Here is a 6,577-nt window from a genome sequence, read left to right as displayed (position 1 = left end):
AAGGTTGGGCAATCCTACTTCCGTAGTGATACTGCCTCAGAAACCCAAGGAGGGGTCGCTATGAGTCGGGGCCGACTCGACAGCACATAACAACACAACAACAACAAAATCAAGTGCGTAGCATGTAATTTAATTCTCACAATAGCCCCTCCAGGTAAATTTTTTATCTTCATTGTATTTTACAGGGAAAGAAGTTGAGTCTCAGAGGTACAAAGTAACTTGTCCAAGATAAAACAGGGGGTACACAAAAGAGCTGTCAAGAACAAATCTATCTCAGAAGAAACACAACCAGAATGTTCCTTAGTATCAAAGATGGTAATAACTTTGGCTCACTTATGTTGGACACATACATTATCAGGAAGACCAGGCTCTAGAAAAGTTCAGTGAAAAGCTCATCAAAAGCTCAGCGGAAACATGGGAAACCCTCAGTGAGATGGACTGACACATGGTCACAACAAGAGACACAACAATACCAACGATCATGAGGAAGGCACAGGATCTAGTAACATTTCATCGTTATTCATAAAATCGCCATGGTTGAGAGCCCACTCTATAGCACTAACAGCAACAAAACGACAGTGCCGGGATTAGATCCAGGTCTGGCTGACTACAAAGTACTCTTCCCTCAGGCTTTTAAAGGGGGCCACAACCCACAATAGTCCAAGAGCTTTGAGGCCAACGGTCTCTTCAAGCCACAGGAACATTTTTGATTAGTTGACTGCTAAATTAGACCACTCCTCGGAAGGAAGGTTGGGCAATCTACTTCTGCAGTGATACCGCCTCGGAAACCCAAGGAGGGGTCGCTCGCTATGAGTTGGGTCCATCTCCAGACTCCACCGCGTGTAACAACAACAAATTAGACTAAAAACAAAGCTGCTGCATAAAAGCATCAAAAGCAGAGCATTTCAGACGTGTAAAATAAAAAGTTGAGTTCTTCCCAGAATATACCACAAAATTACCAAGTAAGCAGATCAAATTAATAAGAGGAAATTAATAAAAGAATCTAAAGAGAAGTGAGAATGTGTAATAGGAAAAATTCAAGTCAGAGACTGATAAACTCACTTATCAGATGCTGATAAACCTGGAAGTCAAAATAGAGATAATGATGATTACCTTCATTTAACCAAAAAAAAAAAAACTCACTGCCATCGTGTGGATTCCAACTCATAGCGACCCCCATTGGGTTTCCAAGGCAGTAAATCTTTACGGAAGTAGATTGCCCTGTCTTCCTTCCCTGGAGCAGCTGGTGGGTTTGAACTGCCAACCTTCTGGTTAGCAGTCAAATGCGTAAGGCACTGTGGCACCACAGCTCCTTTACTTTTATTTAAGAAGGAATGATTTTTAAAATTTTCTTGTCAACTAAGAACAAAAGCACAAATGCTTAGATACTTTTCATACAATTATGCAAATAATTGAACTGTATTACCAATGTGACAGCTATAGCTGACCAACTCTTCTAACCTAGTATATCATTAACTACAGTGGCCCAATGAGAAATGGAAGCAATAGAAGGCATACTGTACTCCTTTACTACATAAATGAAATATAATTTATTTTGGTTCTTGAATTTCATTATAAATTCAGTGTCTTTCACTTTACTCCAAGGTTATTTAAAGAAAAAGTTGGATATCTAGATCTCTCTCTGGATTTAAGCAGTCAAAAGAAAATAAAGTACATTCAACCACAGCACATACAGACATATCAGCAGTTGCAGCACAATTCCAGTACATACCTGTAGAAATGCAGGACTCACATTATATTTAATAAAGGATAGAAACAAAGAAATTATAGCAGGGGCACATATTCAGGAGGATTAAGGAGGGCTAAAATGTACACAACAATCCAGGTATATAGGAAATTCGTTTTCCAAAATCAAGATGTTACCTTTCATTTTTTGTACCACTGGCTAGTTTCTGGTCAGAAGTGCCACTGAAAGGCACAGCTGTGAACCCAGGGCATGCTATAAACTGACTGTTAATTAAATCATGCAATGAAACATTCTTCCACAGTAATAACATTCAAGGAACTATAACAGGGGAAAACAAATTATTTCCAACATAAATGGAGTATTTCAATTAGTAAATAAACTATAAATGCAAACTGAGTATTTCTCATTTTAACAGATTAAATTTTTTGATATTTCTTTATAACCTTACTAAATTTTGGTTAGAGGAATCAAAAAGAAGTATAAACAGTTAAAGTAAATTATAAATAATCTATCCTTAAAATGGTTTATAACACTGAAGCTTGGTATTTTGTTTTGTTTCTTGTTGTATTTTACTTTGAAGTATTTTGATACTGGAAAATTTAGTTGTATATGCTTTCGTACACTCTATTTAATGTTAAGCACAGTTCCTGGGTTTTGAAATTCTGGGGACTACTGATGCATAAAAGCATTATCTTTCATATTGTACTTCCCCATTACTACCAAATGACTTTGCTAGTGCTGCAAACCCACCAAGCCCTTATTAGGAAAGCCAAGACAGAAAACTGAATCTGATGCTTAAAAAGAAAGAATATATCTAGGTGTCTAAAGGGATATATATTCTCCCAATCTTTTAGTTCAAATATTAAATCAGAAATAAATTGAATACTGTTATATATAATATGTTATTACTTTAATTTAGCAGATGACAACTGAAGACAAGGATCATTTTCTTATTCCTTAAAATACAAGCTTTGTTTTCTCCGGTTTGATTATGATTCTTCCCTTAGCTATTTCCTATTTTGTTCCTTTGCAATTTTCTTCCTCCATTTTGACAACAAAGGAACTGAAGTAAAGATGGAAATAAGGGAGGGGCTCACTCCTGAATGGAGTGTCCAAAAGAAAGAGTTCCTCAGTCACTGTTAGGGTTGGTTCATCTCACATTTACCTGTTAATGGGTCTTGAGAATTAAATAATTTGCTTTAGGCACAATTAGAAACAATGTAATATCTTGCCAACAGGTTTCTTCCAGAGTGTTCTGACACATAACAGTTTGTGAAATGGCCCAAGTTAGGCCATGACCTACAGGAAAGTGCCCTAGAGCTTCTGTCTTAATTTTTATCACTGTGGCCATTTAACAAAGACTCTTTCTTCTTCTGTAGAGATGGATACATTTAAAGGCATGTGTTTCTAATGGAAATTCGTATGTGGATTTTTCTGGGTTCATGAACCTCCTAGAAATTTTTTTCAAGACAGTATGTACTCATTTGGGAAGCAATTACACAGTTTTCATGCAGTAATCCAAAGGGCTCATCAACCACCACAGCATTTGGCCTTGAAACAGTAAAGTCTCACAACCTGGTGCAAGTGGCTCTACCTCTGTGACCTTCTGTTTCCTGTCCATGAAAATGTTTATGATAATATCCACTTCCTTGGAAGTTGATGAAAAGTTAGGGCTATGAGGCATTGACCAAAAATTACTAATTTATAAAAGTTGTTTCTGATATAGGACCAAATGCGGGTCCCTGCCTGGTGTGCAGTCAGGTCAAAACAGTTTACACACCAGGTGATTAAGAGGAGACAAAATTATTTATTGCAAAGCAGCAATGCACGGAGCCAGGGGTACCCGTACCCAGATCTGACTCCCTGAAACTCCATCAAATCACAGTTTTGTAAGTTTCAGAAGAGAGGGTGATGCATATTCATAAAAATTTGAGGAATTTGGGTATGAGATGGTTGAGAATTGGCTGCTATTTCCTTCACCTCAGTTTAAAGGGACAATAGTGTTTTGATCCAGTGGTGGATACTGGATGAGTCACACCGACTTCCTGTTATCAGCTGATTGGGGCTTAGGCAGAAGGGAGAGTGTTAGTTCCCAGTAACTTTGTTCCTCTTTGTCTTTGGCATGTTCGTGAGCCAGAGTTAATTTTCAAGTTTTTTTCTAAGATGCATTAACGTTTATCACCTGTGCCTAAGGAAATAGCAGGAAAGAATGTTTTCTGTTCTATTCAGTTCTTAAGGAACTGAACTTATTATATTTACTCATATGTCTCCAGCTGGGGTCCTATTAGTCTTAACTGGAGTGGGAAAATAGTTGAGGGCAATTAAGTTCACTTATCTATTCCCATCCGGGGTCCTATCTGTTCCAATTATCTGTTTTAACCAGGGTGGGGGAAATAGTTTTGACTTTACTCGGTTTCAATTTCCCCTTAGAACAGATACTGTTCCACAATCTTGGGGAACACATTACTCAGTTTCATTTCCATTTTGCCAGAGAACAAAAATGGTTTAAGGAGCTAGACCTTATGATACTCATTTGACAAATAAAGTTCCCAGAAACAGAACTGAGCTGCCTCTGGTCAAACAGTGTGTCATGGCAAGGACTCCACTCTTGACCCCTTCTCAGGCTTTGCACCACAATAACATGATAGGCCACACTTGAAATACAGTGCAAACCTAAGCCTAACAATAGCAGAAATGGTGCTCAGGATTGGACCCACCAATGAAGAAGTAAATCTAAAATCATATCATAAGATGACATAAACTTTGAGAAGAAAAGGTTGTTTTAAAATACCAAGTGACCCTTTTGGGGTCTACACACTTACCAGACCTTAAGAAAGCAGGCGGTGAGGAGACAACCGCATCAGATGAGCTGGCCATTTCAAATTGTTGACTCTAATCATAAGCATCCCAGGCTAAACTACAGCAATTTTCAAAACTGTTTAGTGAAGGTTAGAAGCAATCAGCATTAGATTAATTGAATGCAATGTGAGTAGTTATTAACACGATGCAGTGCATAACAAAGACAATATTATAATTATTATAATTTTATTTTCTCTTCAATGACTTAAAAATTTGATTTCTTTTGTTTGATAAATTACATTTGATTATATAGATGAGGCAGGAAATACATAATACTCACTTCTTAAATGTTACTTAAGAGTAGCAACCTCTACTCTTCAGTGAAATGATTAGGCTACTATGTAACAATGCTCAGAATTCTGCCCTGAAGCCTATACCAGAGTCAGGTTAGCATACTTTTCAAACAAAACTGTTTATATTCTAAAAGGAGCAAACAGAATCACATTGACTGTAATAACACAGGAAATTATTGATTCATTCAAGAAACTTTGTAAGTCTATATAGAGTTATCAGGAGAATCTAAAATCTCAAACAACAATTTGGAGGACTGAGTTCAAGTGGTAGATCTTTTGCTACTAGATATAAACATATTAAAACACCCAACACTAGTATTATACCCTTAACTACTTTGCAGTGCACTTAAGTGAATACATTCAACAGTTAAATTTGAAATTTTTTTCTCAATTAAAAAAAAAGTAAGATTTTCAAAATGTATAGCTATGACATGCATTTCAGAAGAAACAGAGGAAACACTAAAGAAAATAAACTCTGTGGTTATTAAAGAAAATGAGAAATTCAGCAAAAATGTGTGTTGAGGGCAGAAAGAGCTCCGTTTTCTGTAAGAAAACTCTCGTTATTCTTTATGTAGATATCATCAATCTAGTATCACATTTTTGTAGCCCAGACAATCACATATTTTTTATAAGTTTGACATTTTAGAAAAATGCAAAAACAAACAAAAAACATGTCACTATTCCAAGTAATTGAATTGATTCTAAAACGTACTAAGGACTACTTTATGAAATAGTCTCTCATATTTTGTAGGGGACTTTACATTCAGTAAATAAATGGAATTAAAAAAAAATGAAACTGACAATGAACATTGGGTGAAATTCTTCTGTATAATTTATGAGATATTTTCTCCAAATTAAAAAAAAGGATGAAGAAAGTGTGCACAACAGACAACTAAAACCGTAATAAATGACCAAGGCCCAAAATATAAGGGGAAAAAAAAAAATCTCTTAATATCCATAGAAATACAAAGTTAATTTTCCTAGCTTAATGTTCTTTTGGTGGTCTTAAATTTGCACCAGCATTTCCTAATATTGATAAATAGTATACCAATCTTTTAAAAGGTCCTTAGTTTAAGACTTGTCATTCAGTCATCTTTCCTTTTTACAGGCGCATTTTTAGCTCAAGTTTATTTCCAGCTAGCCAGGAATAAGGGAAGTTTCAATCCTAGCTCTTGGAGGAGATTTCAGCCACAAGTGCTAACTTCAAAGTCGTGACTTTGCAATTTGAACAAGTCAGTTCAGGACACTTGAACTGCCTGCACAGCATTTTCCAACTTCTGGGGCCTGGAGTTAGGAAGCTACAACTAGGAACTACACGTCCTGGGATCACTTGCCCAGAGAAAGTGCCCGCTTCCTTCTGAACCCTAAGTATGTTCAACGTGACCCTCTCCGTGGCCTGAGGTCTTAATGCCCTTCAATTTCCGCTAGGGCTGAGAATTTGTGTTGACTATAAAAGAAAGTAACGATCAACTACCACTTTTCTAGAGCCAGATCATAGTCATTATCTAAGAATCAAGTTATCTGATTTTTGCTGAGGAACACTCATAAGAACACCACACTCTCTTTCCCAGAAATGTGGCCGCCGCCTGATTTCTAAGGGAAGGGCGCCGGGAGATGTCTTGACTACTTTCTGAAGGGAACAAACACGGACTGGAGTGGAGGCCACCACTTAATTCTACAGGTGGTGGTGTTGGGGGGGGGGGGAGGGGCAGGTATT

At 37.1% G+C, this 6,577-nt stretch overlaps 1 protein-coding gene across 1 annotated transcript in view; it reads right to left on the bottom strand.

Moving 5' to 3' along the window:
• The window catches only part of PHKB (phosphorylase kinase regulatory subunit beta), a 286,088-nt gene that overhangs the window by 279,204 nt on the left and 307 nt on the right, over positions 1 to 6,577 (bottom strand). The window lies entirely within an intron of this gene.

Source organism: Orycteropus afer, unplaced genomic scaffold (genome assembly GCF_000298275.1).
Source record: "Orycteropus afer afer isolate SDZICR_OR568_19922 unplaced genomic scaffold, OryAfe1.0 scaffold00009, whole genome shotgun sequence".
Classification (NCBI taxonomy): Eukaryota; Metazoa; Chordata; class Mammalia; order Tubulidentata; family Orycteropodidae; genus Orycteropus; species Orycteropus afer.
This window is presented reverse-complemented; position numbering and strand designations above follow the sequence as displayed.